Source organism: Myxine glutinosa, chromosome 10 (assembly GCF_964187855.1).
Source record: "Myxine glutinosa chromosome 10, kmMyxGlut1.1, whole genome shotgun sequence".
NCBI classification, from domain to species: Eukaryota; Metazoa; Chordata; class Myxini; order Myxiniformes; family Myxinidae; genus Myxine; species Myxine glutinosa.
Genome location: NC_136270.1, coordinates 87,169,911 through 87,182,784, shown reverse-complemented (window position 1 = coordinate 87,182,784; position 12,874 = coordinate 87,169,911). Strand labels below are relative to the sequence as shown.

Sequence of the window (12,874 nt, the reverse complement as noted above, 5' to 3'; positions counted from 1 at the left end):
GTGAAATAACTAAATTCACACCATTTCTGGATCTGATGACTTGCCAGTAACCATTTTGTAAAAATGAATGTGCAGCATATAACTCAATATGTCGAAATGTCACACACATCCATGCCCGTGGGATTCCCACGGGTGACCCCGCTAGTATATATATATCTATCTATCTATCTATATATATATATATATATATATATATATATATATATATATATATATATATATATATACATACACAAGTTCAAAACACACCTGGTCACAAGTGTGCCGCACTGACCGGGTCCTCAGTCGAGGTCCTCAGCATCATCCCGCTTCGGCCCTTCAACCTCGATACGGTCAGCTAAGGTGGGCCAGCAGGGGCACGTACACATCCACATTCAGCAACTGCACCTGGATGCGTACATACCCCCACCCCCAGCCAGTGCGAACAACAACAACAACAACAACAACAACAACACTTCCACATACAGAATCCACAGCACCACACAAACATGGTGGAACACTCAAACACCCACCTTTATACCCTTCACCACTCACCAACAAAACACACCAGATCATTCATACACACACATACATACAGAACACCAACCAAACAACCACCTACACTTACATCATACACCACTCAACACACAAAAACACACACGCATGCAAAAATTAATTCATGCAAAAACACACCCTCACCCACTCACTCATATACACAAAATAAGAAATAATAATGGTAACAAAAAAAACAAAAAAAAAACATAACCAACCTACACCGTTCGACGTGCCTCCGTAAACTTCCTCCATATCCAAAATGAGCCTTTCAAGGCAACCTGGGCCACCTTGTCACACATCCTCCTTCTTTCTGTCCCACACACTCCCAGCCTTGCAAGAAATGCAGAAAAGGAATTGCCAATATACCCTCTACACCCCACCTCAAATGGCTGACACGAAACGCGCCAACCCTTCTCCCGGCACTCTGCCTCCAGCTCACTGTACTTTCCTCTCTTCCTCTCGTGCACCTCCTCCATGTTCTCTTCCAAAGGTACCGACAACTCCCCTAAGATGACCTGTCTTGTTGCACTTGACCAAATGACAATGTCAGGCCGCAACCTCGTCACACAGATCTCCTCTGGGAATACCAATTGTGGCTTTCGGTCTGCCACCACCTGCCAATCACAAGCATCTGACAGCCCTCTTGCTTTCCACCTCCTCCTCTTTCCACCTCTTTCCACTTGGCCCTCTTTGACAAACCACACCTCTCCCCCATCAGTCTCCTTCTCCACTCTTCTCTCTCTCGATCTCAGCACCTCTTGTTGCACCATCTGCACCACCACCATTCAGCACCTGATCATGTCGCCACCTGTATCTTCCTGCTGCCAATGCTACTGAGCATGCACTCAGTGCATGCTGCACCGTTCCCACACCTCCACACAAATAACATCTCTCCTCCTGCAACAACCCCCACAATCTCAAGTTTACTGGTGACGGAAGCACATCATACGTTGCCCGCAACAGGAAATTCAACAATATTGGCTCCATCCTCCAAATCTCTTGCCACTTCAATATCCTCACCCGCACACCTTCCCACTTAGTCCAAGCACCTTGCTGTGCCTGACCGACTGCTTTCACATATCTCCCCTCCTCTTCCTTTCTTCTCAACTCCCTCTCAACCATCTTCCTCCTCTCTTTCACACATGCCTTTCCCCATCGCTCATGCTCCATCCACCCCAAGCCATGCTTCCTATGCTGTACCATCCCCATGACCTCCTCCTGTTGCAACCGCTCCTCCATCTCGTCCACCTCTGCTCTTGCATTCCACTTCCGACTTCCCTTCTTCTCTGGGAGAGCATTCTTTACCACTGCATCACTTGAATCCCGCAACATCATGAACTCCCGCACCCTCACCACCTTAAACTCCTCGGTTAATGATGTCAAGGGAAACTGGAGTTTTCCACCCTGACCATAAAAGGCAATGTTCGTCAAACAGCGTGGCACTCCCAACCACCTCCTCACAAACCCACTCACCACAACCTCCATCCTCTCTACATGCCCAATTGCAATATCATACATCATCAATGGCCACAATACTCGTGGCATCAACCCAAACTTCAAACACCATACCTTCAACTTACCTGGCAAACCACATCCATCAATCCTCTTCAAACCTCTCAAAAGCTTGTTTCTGACCTCCTCCACTCTTCCCACATCATTCAACTCCACTGTATACTATCTTCCCAAACTCTTCACAGGGGCCTCCACCAATGATGGAACCACCTCCCCTCCCAGCTCAAACCTGTGCAGTGTGCATGTTATCCACCACTCCTCGTCTCACTATCACACTCCTCGACTTTCTTGCTTTAAATCCCATTCATATATATATATATATACTAGCTTGCCTCGGCTCGCTGCGATCGCCTCACCACGCGTCGTCACTGAGGAACGGGGTTATTTTAGCTGAGGATAATGACTGTACCTGAGTTGTTGTGTTGTCATGATTTACACCAATCATAATACAAACAATAATTCTTTTGCACAAATTTATTTGTAGTGTTTGTGATATTACATTTTTATAAGCAATTTAGGTTGAAAAAATAAATAAAATTCAAAAAAGAACCCCTCAGCACATACAATGCATTCAGAAAATATTCAGACCCCTTCACTTTTTTCACATTTTGTTATGTTGCAGCCATATGCTGAAATCGTTTAAATTAATTTTTTCCCTCATCAATCTATACTCAACACCCCATAATGACAAAGAGAAAACAAGATTTTAGAAAGTTTTGCAAATTTATTAAAAAGAAAAAACTGAAATATCACATTGACATAAGTATTCATACCCTTTGCTATGACACTTGAAATTTAGCTCAGGTGCCTCCCATTTCTCTTGATCATCTTTGAGATGTTTCTACACCTTGATTGGAGTCCACCTGTGGTAAATTCAATTGATTAGACATGATTTGGAAAGGCACACACCTGTCTATATAAGGTCTCACAGCTGACAACGCAAATCAGAGCAAAAACCAAGCCATGAGGTCGAAGGAACTGCCTGCAGAGCTCAGAGACAGGATTGTGTCGAGGCACAGATTTGGGGAATATATAGACAGGTGTGTGCCTTTCCAAATCATGTCCAATCAATTGAATTTACCACAGGTGGACTCCAATCAATGTGTAGAAACATCATAAAGATGACCAAGAGAAATGGGAGGCACCTGAGCTAAATTTCAAGTGTGATAGCAAAGGGTATGAATACTTATGTCAATGTGATATTTCAGTTTTTTCTTTTTAATAAATTTGCAAAACTTTCTAAAATCCTGTTTTCTCTGTCGTTATGGGGTATTGAGTGTAGATTGATGAGGGAAAAAATGAATTTAAACGATTTCAGCATAAGGCTGCAACATAACAAAATGTGAAAAAAGTGAAGGGGTCTGAATACTTTCTGAATGCACTGTACATACAGGAGGGGTAGGTGCAGACTGGAAGTTTCGGACGATTACACCTCACCACCACGTAATTCAAAACACCTCACCACCAAGTAATTTAAAACACCTCACCACCACGTAATTTAAAACACCGCACCCCCATGCAATTTAAAACACCTCACCCCACCTAATTTAAAACACCTCACCCCACCTAATTTAAAACACCTCACCACCACGTAATTTAAAACACCTCACCACCACGTAATTCAAAAATACCTCACCACCATGTGATTCAAAACCACCACCACGTTATTAAAAACACTTCACAACCACGGAAACAAAAGTTTCAGGGAGTAGTTCAGTGACAACAGACACTGCCCAGATATGTAGATATATGGATAAATGACTGTACCTGAGTTGCTGTTTTGTCATGGTTTACACCAATCATAATTCAAACAATCATAATGCACAAATGTCTTTGTAATATTCGTGATATTACATTTTACAAACAATTGAGGTTGAAAACTTAAGTTGAAAAAAAAAAAAATGTAAAATTTTTCCAAAAAAAAATGCCCTTCGGACATACCGACGGCAGAGATAGGTGCATACCAGAAGTTTGGTACGATTTCACAAAAGTTTGAGGGAGTAGTTCAGTGATAAGACAACACAGACACTGCACAGATATACAGTCACATGAAAAAGAAAGTACATCCCATGTAAAGTTTTGACTTTTTCAACATATTTCAACATACAGCTATTTGATCTTCATCTATCTATAATTCCAGTAATCTCTGTTTGTACGTTTGTACGTTTGTCTGTGACCGCTGTTTCTCGACAACCACGGGTCCGATATACTTTTAACTTGCCAGGTATATTGCTGGGGACCCGAGGATGTGCCTTTTCAAGGTTTCATATTAATCGGACAATTACTTACCGAGCTATGTCCAAAAAACGATTCAACCAATCAGAGAGCAGCGAACTATCGCGTGTGCCGAACGTGGCGGACACACTCTGCCTCGGATGGCACATTTGAGAGCGTATTCATTTATTTCACGTTTGCAAACTATGTTGGCGTTAAACTATGTTTTAAAACTAATAAAAACGAATTTGCGATTCATTCGCTTTCCTGCGCGTTTGTGCACGCGATGGCGATTTCTTTACCAAACTCCGGAAGCCGTTCGCTTTGGACCAAACCATTTCATGTAAATAGAGGGGGGGGATATAATTTTAGATATAGATATAGTACGGGCAATGCCCTAGTTTCAACAATATTGATAGATAAAGGTGATATTGTAGCGGTTACCGCTGGATGCACACAATCGCTTTGCACCGGCCAGAACACGGCCAGACGCGCCTCTCCCGGGCATGCCCGGACTCACTGTTCCCGGGCACGCCCGAACCTCCCGGGCACGCCCGGTCTCGCCTTTCCAGGGCTCGCCCAGAGCGTCCGGGCATGCCCGCTATCACCTTTCCAGGGCTCGCCCAGAGCGTCCGGGCATGCCCGCTATCGCCTTTCCAGGGCTCGCCCAGAGCGTCCGGGCATGCCCGCTCTCGCCTTTCCAGTGCTTGTCCAGAGCGCCTGGGCACGCCCAGCCTCGACTTGCCAGGCCGCAGCCAAACACGCCCGGGCAGGTCCAGACTCGCCTTTCCAAGGCTCGCCCTTGACACCCGGGCATGCCCGGTATAGCTTTTGCCGGGCAAACTTCCCGACATAAATGTGTATATATATTGCTGCCCGATAAACGGGCTTTTGTCAGAATACCTGAGCTGTTTTGTTTTAATAAAGCAACTCGGACGAATTCCGTCTTTGGTCGCGTCACTTCTTTCGACTCGCGTTGGAGCGCAGCTCCCTCAATATAATATAACAAATATCATGAAACATTTACATTTTGTAGTCCATTGTATAATTTAAATAAACATCAATGCAAATTTCGCATGTGGAAAAAGTAAGTACACCCTTGGCTCTAATAGGTGGTATTGCCCCCTTTGGCAGAAACAACCTCAAGTAGGCGTTTCTTATAACTGTCTACCAGTCTCTGACATCGACTGGGAGAAATTTTTGCCTACTCCTCCATACAGAATTCTTTCAGCTGTGCGATGTTTGCGGGGTTTCTTGCATGCACAGCTCGTTTCAAATCTCCCCACAACATCTCGATGGGATTTAGATCCGGGCTTTGACTTGGCCATTCCAGAACCCTTCATTTCTTTCTTTTCAGCCATTCCTTGGTGGATTTACTGGTATGTTTAGGGTCATTGTCATGTTGCAAGGTCTGCCTTCGGTTGAGCTTCAACTTTCCGACAGATGGCCTCACATTATCCTCAAGCACCCTCTGGTACAATGAAGAATTCATAGTGGATTATATGATGGTGAGCTGCCCAGGCCCTGATGCAGCAAAGCTGTCCCAAACCATAATATTTCCACCACCATGCTTTACAGTTGGTATCAGGTTCTTGTGGTCAAATGCTGTCTTTAGTTTTTGCCAAACATGTCTTCTGGTACTGTGGCCAAATCGCTCTACCTTTGACTCCTCTGTCCAGAGCACATTGTTCCAGAAGTGCTGGTCTTTGCCTAGGTGTTCATTGGCAAACTTTAGTCTTGCCCTGATGTTCTTTCTGGACAGCAAAGGTTTCCTCCTGGCACACCTGCCATGTAGATTAAATTTGGGCAGCCTCTTTCTAATGGTAGACTCATGCACTTTGACATCAACAGTGGCAAGAGCTACCTGTAGGTCCCGTGATGACATTCTGGGGTTCTTAGAGACTTCTTTCAGCATCTTGCGGTCTGCTCTCAGGCTGAACTTGCTGGGGCGGCCTGGCCTGAACAAGTTGGCAGTTGTTTGGAATCTTCTCCACTTGTAGATGATCTTCCGGACAATCGGATGATTTTTCAAATTGTTTGGAGATCTTTTTAAATCCCTTCCCAGACTCGTAGGCATCTATAACCTTCTTTCTGAAGGCCTCAGAGAGCTATTTTGATCCAGGCATGGTGACAACGCACACTTCAACAACAAAGAGCAAACCAAACTAAATGTCTGAGGTTTAAATAAGACAGGTTCCTCCAAGATCCTCTCTGACGATGTTCTAATCATTTGCACCTGAGCTGGTGCACCTGATTCTAATTTTAGGTATTTGAAGTTGTGATAAATGTAGTGGTGTACTTACTTTTTCCACATGCGAAATTTGCATTTATGTTTATTTATATTATACAATTGGTCTACAAAATGTAAATGTTTCATGATATTTGTTATATTATATCACCTTTATATATCAATATTGTTGAAATGAAGATCAAATAGCTGTATGTTGAAATATGTTGAAAAAGTCAAAACTTTACATGGGGTGTACTTACTTTTTCACGTGACTGTATATATAGATGGTATAGTATATATACCGGGTATGAGCCCACCGATATATTGATATCGGAAAAAATCGATACCGACGGAGTCTAAATTATACTAATTAAATGTAACAATGTATGAGCCCACCGATATATTGATATCGGAAAAAATCGATACCGTCGGAGTCTAAATTATACGAATTAAAAGTAACAATGACTTTCCTCAGAATCTCCAAATTAAACACGTACCAACGTCACAGTCAATAATGCAGCTATAATTTAACTCATGACACTTAAGGTGACAACCTATCTCAAGCAAATAGTTTGTAAAATAAACTCCAGCAAGTTATAACTGGGTGAAGGGTCGGCGGTGAGCAGGTTCGAAAGGATCCAGTCCCTAGGTTACGCATAGGATGAAGCCAACGGGCCAGTCACGTCCTAAAAGTCCTCAGAAGGTGAAGTCCTCATATCACTGAGTATAGAGAAGAACCTGAGTCCACAGCTGAAGTTGTGTGAGAGACGTTGAAGACGGAACCTCTAAGCTGATAAAGACACCACTGTATTATCTTTCTACAATTCACCAAATGCCCGTCCGTTTGTCTGTCTGTCTGTCCGTCCGTTTGAAGGTACCGCAAAAACGGCTGAACCGATCGCAACAATATTTTGGGTGGGTAATCCTGGGATCCCCGGGAGTAAAATAGGCTTTATTGGTTTTTCCAATTTCAGCTTTGGCCTCCAGCATTTTCAGGTTTGGACTCCCGCATAACGTTATTTTCCCGGGTGCCGCACAAATGGCTGCACCGATCGGACTCAGTGACCTTGGACAAAGACCTTTTATAAGGACATGGGTTGAATCTCTGCTTGAGAGAATGCCAACCCCTCCCCGCCATCACGGTCGTCTCTCCAACTCACAATCCCATGAGATATGCGTAAAGGATGACCCAAAACCAAATATATTCTTTTTGATTCGTATATAAACATCATTAAAAGTAAATAATGACCTCGGCCAAAGTTCAAACGACGTGGGTTTATTCTCTCCATGAGATAATTCCACATAGCTATTTGGGTGGTGTATAAGCTAACAGATCGCTGTCTCCATCGATCTTGCCAAGGCCGTAACACATATAGGCTCAAAATCCTTTTAACTGTTGACTTGGTAGTTTTTACAATGAAGGAAACACGTATGGGGAGTACATACGACATAGCGATTGTGAATGTGACAGTGGGTGAATGTGACAGCGATTGTGAATGTGGCTCTCCAATATTCGATGTGTTTACGGTTTGAATTATGTAACGTAACGTTTGTGACGATGTTTTCATTGTGACGATGTTTGTTCACGGTGGTGTTTGATGTGACGGTGTGAATGTAATTTCGTAATGTTTTTCGTTTTCATTTTCGTAATCGTTTAATGAACGTTTAATGAGCGTAAGAATAATGTTTAATGATTATTAAATGAATGAATTAATTAATTAATGTAATGAATAATGCCATGGTGTCACGTTGGCAGCAGTGACAATATAAAAATGTTTGCCAAGAACTTCAAAGAGAGAAAAGGAACTTTCATCAGCAATGTCGTCTATCCTGAAGTTCTAAGCTGAAGAAGAGGTACAAAATCATTCCATTTCTTTTCCTAAAGAAACGCGTACAGTTGATATCACGATTTGAAACACGATGGAATAATATTTACCGATATGAACAGTGATGTGGTTTTTTAAATGAAATTCTAAAAATACTGTTTAGATTTTGATGATTTGCGTGTGATATTTAATAATAATAATAATAATAATAATAATACATTTATTTTATATAGCGCTTTTCAAGAAGCCCAAAGACGCTTTGACAGAGTACAAAAAACAAGTGCAAAAAGACAAAAATAGATAGGTAAATAATCAAAGCAAAAGGAAGGAGGAGGAGAAGAGATAGTCAGGGGTTAAATGCTGTGGGTTAAATGTTAAATGCAGTGTTGAACAGGTGGGTCTTGAGTGATGTTTTGAATGTGGTGAGTGAGGAGGAGTCTCTGATGGTGTGAGGTAGTGAGTTCCAGAGGGTGGGAGCAGCAATGGAGAAGGCCCTGTCCCCCCAGGATCTGAATTTGGTCCGGATGGGGGGGGACAGGAGGTTGGCGCCAGCAGAGCGGAGGTTGCGGGTGGGAGTGTGTCTGGAGAGGAGGTCAGTCAGGTAGGATGGGGCCAGGTTATTTAACGGATGTTTATATAAACAGCGCCTCCCAATTGAAGCCCCACCCTTAGGGCGGGTACCGTTGCTAGTACAAAGAAGGGAAGAGAGTGGAGGAATGGACAATCTTCCTGCTTAGTAATGCACCAGCGAGAATAGGCAAGCTTTGAAGTCACCTCCAAGACAACAGCTGTGCAATGTCCGACAAGTAGATTTAACGAGTAGAGGGAGTTCAGCAAATGATACCTCACAGGATATGATATAAAAAGTGAATCTCCACCAACCAACATATACATAAGGGTGAAGTTGGTCCTTCGTGGTCAGGGAATGGGGGAGTTGCTGACCCCTGACAGGTTCGCATAAAAGAAGAACCCTGATTCCTCCTTTACTAGTTGAATCCGTTTTTAAAAGATTAGTACCACATGAAATCAAGCAGCTCAAGAGAATGTCATTTTTTTTTCTCCCTTTTGTCTCCTCCATTTCTTCTACTTTCCTTTTCTTCTCTCTCTTTTTTGATGCAAAATGCTTTATATATCTACTGCAAAGTATTGGTGTCTCTTATATCTCGTGTTGTTACACTCGCCTGAGGAGAGGGTGTTGCATTTGAGTCTGTTTGTCTGTCTGTCTGTTTGTCTGTTTGTCTGTTTGTTTGTCCGCACAGAATAAATATGATTTTCTCTGCAACCGTTGGTCCGATTGACAGAAAATTTTCACCATAGGTGCAACTCCACCTGTATAACTTTATCTATCTATAATTCCAGTAATCTCTGTGTGTCTGTGTGTCTGTGTGTTTGTGTGTTTGTGTGTTTGTCTGTGACCGCTGTTTCTCGACAACCACGGGTCCGATATACTTGAAACTTGCCAGGTATATTGCTGGGGACCCGAGGATGTGCCTTTTCAAGGTTTCATATTAATCGGACAAGTAGTTACCGAGCTATGGCGATTTCTTTACCAAACTCCGCAAGCCGTTCGCTTTGGACCAAACCATTTCATGTAAATAGAGGGGGGGGTTCTGTGGTCGTTGCGAATGGACCAAACCATTTCATGTAAATAGAGGGGGGGGTTCTGTGGTCGTTACTGCCACGTGGTTTCAAAGTTTTTTTTTGTTGTTGTTGTTTGCACGCATGCTTTTTTGCACGCACGTACGGGCACCCACGTACGGGCACGTCCTAGTCTATCTATAATTCCAGTAATCTCTGTGTGTCTGTGTGTTTGTGTGTTTGTGTGTTTGTCTGTGACCGCTGTTTCTCGACAACCACGGGTCCGATATACTTGAAACTTGCCAGGTATATTGCTGGGGACCCGAGGATGTGCCTTTTCAAGGTTTCATATTAATCGGAGAAGTAGTTACCGAGCTATGGCGATTTCTTTACCAAACTCCGCAAGCCGTTCGCTTTGGACCAAACCATTTCATGTAAATAGAGGGGGGGGATTGTCACCGTACTCGCAAGCCGTTCGCTTTGGACCAAACCATTTCATGTAAATAGAGGGGGGGGGATTGTCACCGTACTCGCAAGCCGTTCGCTTTGGACCAAACCATTTCATGTAAATAGAGGGGGGAGATTGTCACCGTACTCGCAAGCCGTTCGCTTTGGCTTTGCGAATGGACCAAACCATTTCATGTAAATAGAGGGGGGGGATATAATTTTAGATATATATATAGTACGGGCACGCGGGCCGCACCAAGGAACGGGCACCCACGTACGGGCACGTCCTAGTAATGATAATTATGACATCATAGGCCACGTGGTTCGGCCGACATCTTGGAAAAACCGAAAAACTTTGCACCTCTATATCTCCGAAAGCCCTGAATAGAAAACATTGAGAAATAGCTCATTGTAAAGAACTCTCCATGGGGAACAAAATATGTCAATGATGATGTCATAGGTGCCTCCATTATGACGTCATAATTCGACAAGTACAAAACTTCATCATATCAAGATGAAATTTATTGAGCGTCATGTAAGCATAAATTGGTGGAGAAAATAAATAATGATGACGTCATCGGTCACGTGGTTCGGCCACCATCTTGGAAAAACCGAAAACATTTGCACCTCTATATCTCTGAAAATGCTGCATAGAAAACATTGAGACATGGCTCATTGTAAAGAACTCTCCATGTGGAATAACATCTGTTAATGATGTCATAGGTGCCTCGATTATGATGTCATAATTTGACAAGGACAAAACTTCATCCGATCAAGATGAAATTTCTTGAGCATAATCTTGGAATAAATTAGTGGAGAAAAAAAAAAGATGTCATCGGTCACGTGGTTCGCCCGCCATATTTGTTTCAATACAAAAGCCTTAAAAACCACTGAAAATACTGTTATGTCCGTGGGGTAGAGTGATATGTAGAGTCAGGTAGATTTGTGTAGGTATCATGCTCCGATTGTGGTACAGAAACCTTGATGTTATACGTTCTGTTTAGACCGTGTGTTCGGATTAAGCTAGTATATTTGTCCCTATTACGAGGAATGGGGCGTGTTAACTAGTGTAGGGATTATGTTAATTCCCCTGTTTGTAAGACCTCGTGATTTATCCGTTGTCCCTTATGGCACCACACCATAGACACTAGTTGGATTCCCACATTTGAATGCCCAGTCATTAAAACAAATAAATAATAAAACGAACCGGAAACCCAGATCAAACACTACCACTAATTTCTCCGACTGGTCAAGCACACGTCGCTCGGGCAGGCCGAGAGACACACCCTGGGGAGCCGTGATTGGTCAGGGTGGAGCAAGAAGCAACTCGCTATTGAGCAGGAGTTGACCAATGGGAAGGACGGAGTAAGGAAGGACTCGTGATTGGCCATGGGTGGGGCAAGAAGCTTCCGCACATTGGTGGAAGGAAAGCCGAGAAGGAAGCTGAGGACCGATTGGCGAAGACCACGGAGGACGTCAGAGGCTCGAGGACGGACATTTTGCGCTGGACTCTCTTCTTCTTGCCCTCCGCCTTGCTTGCTGACCCTGGATCCTTGCTTATTGCCCTTCCTTGCCTCTTGCTCACCCTGGCCCTCGACACCCTTGCTGACACCGGCATCTTCTCCTCGTTCCCCTGTTCGACTGACGCGAGGAGAGAGCTGCAGTTTACCAGGCAGAAACGACGTGTGGACGAACGCTCGGGCCTGCACGCTCAAAGCCTGTTTTGCCGCCAACTACCGGGCGGTTCCCACAAACACCATAGCTGCATCCGGACTGCGCACTCAAGTTTGACGAACCCTGACGAGACCCCGAGCTGGTTGAGCTAAGTGCAAGACTTACACAATGATTTTCCAACGTTCTTTTATCCCTCCGTCTGTGTTCAAGTCTGGTGTGAAGGATCCTATAGGAATTTAGTTTGAGTGTCGCGTTTTTCTTATCGGCATCCGTGTAAATAAATCCTTTCATTATTTTCCCTGTACATTTTTAAACCCGTTTTTGTGAGTTAATCTCCGCAGGTTTGAAGACTGCCCGGTGGGATCACACAGGTAAGTTCTTTAGCTTCCTCTTCTTCTTTCTTTCCTCCCGCGCAGATATAGTACAATCCACTATTGAACTGAACGCCCAGGAGTAACGCTCGATTGCCTTCCATGGTTCTTTCAGTATTAATTGAGGGAACCACATGACAATACATCCTGGCGAGGGTTTGCAATCTCTGATTGCTCTTTCTTGTTATAGTTGCCAAAGCCATTGCAGCCTTGGCTGGTGTCATTGCAACCCAAAAGGACATTCAACAGCCAAACAAACCTTCATCAAAACACAATCAAATGAGAATTCTGGTCCATAACAGTTGTTACGGATTCGTCACTTCCGTCGTTGTGGTTTTCATCCACTGTAAGCATTTTTGGTTCCATGTACTATTATTGTTATCATTTAAGTGAAATGGAGATAACTGTTTTCAAAAGGTAAAAAATTAGTGTTTTAAAAGAAACCGGAAACCGGATCGGGAGAAAACCGGAAGAGGAAGAGGAGGAAG

General features: G+C 43.6%; 1 protein-coding gene across 4 annotated transcripts in view; it reads right to left on the bottom strand.

Moving 5' to 3' along the window:
* The window catches only part of GLS (glutaminase), a 154,002-nt gene that overhangs the window by 27,671 nt on the left and 113,457 nt on the right, over nucleotides 1-12,874 (bottom strand). The window lies entirely within an intron of this gene.